Below are 1136 nucleotides of genomic sequence, written 5' to 3'. Positions count from 1 at the left end.
TATATGATGGATCTCTTCCTCAGGTAAGCCTGACTAAAGTTAATGAGTTAAATCGGATATTATGTTTCTTCGAGTTAATATGGTTGCAAGACCTTCGATTAACATGTTAAGAGAAACCTGAAAGACTGTGTGTATGAGTTGCTTTATTACCATAAAGAAAAGAGTATTTTGATATGTTATTATTCGGCAGTTGAAATCAATTCAGTTGTTTTGTCAAATTGAACTACTCAATGGAAATATGAATTGAGTTACGTGTATTTAAAGTATCTTCGAGTATGGTAATAAATTTTGTGTATTCACGAGTATGTAAACGGATAGTTTGAATGAAGAAATGGTATTCTAGAAAGTATGATATAGAGATATGCCTATTGGATTAACCTAATCGAGTAATATTATCATGATTAAAGTTGTTCTGCTTGATAAAGTTACAGCATGTAAAATATTGAATGGTCTGCTGCATGTTGCCAAAGTTGAAACAGTTGAAGGTATTATTAACCGAAGTTCTAGTTCCGAGTTTAGTTTGAATTAAGTGATGAATTTATGAATTTCAGTGATGCACTATCAAACAGATTGGTATGTGTTTAATTACTAGAATGTAAAGTGATGGTTCCATTTTTCAGACAGTTCATGTCACATTAAAAAGAACGGTTCGACTAGTGATTTAAAGACTGTCACTATTATGTCGACATTGAGAATTTGATGACATTGTTTATTCGACGAAGATTGTCACATGTTCCCTGATCTCAAAAGTTTAGTGTATCTAATGGCATAGAAAGATCTAATTTTAAGACAGTGGAAATGATTTGAGATATTGAAAGATTTCGAGTAGTTATCGATTAATCATGAAGAAAGCAGTTATAGTTGAAGATACTTGGATGGAAAATCTTTGTTTATTTTTGTGAGTACAGGTTACTTGATTTATCTTATTTGATGATGGTCTAATTATAACTATATTAAATGCTAAAGCGAGGTTTTCTTTGTGAGGCTGACAAGCTCAGAAAATATGACAGCGTGGGGTAATCTAAATGAGTTCAAAATGAGATCACTCCTAATGTCGAATTTCAGGTCGGACCTTATTCCTATTATAATTATTGTCCTGAGAAAGAAAGTTGCGAATAGATGAACCCGAGCTTATG

This window comes from Gossypium arboreum, chromosome 6 (genome assembly GCF_025698485.1).
Source record: "Gossypium arboreum isolate Shixiya-1 chromosome 6, ASM2569848v2, whole genome shotgun sequence".
In the NCBI taxonomy this organism is placed as follows: domain Eukaryota; kingdom Viridiplantae; phylum Streptophyta; class Magnoliopsida; order Malvales; family Malvaceae; genus Gossypium; species Gossypium arboreum.
The sequence above is the reverse complement of the archived record's forward strand: the minus strand, read 5'-3'. Positions refer to the sequence as shown.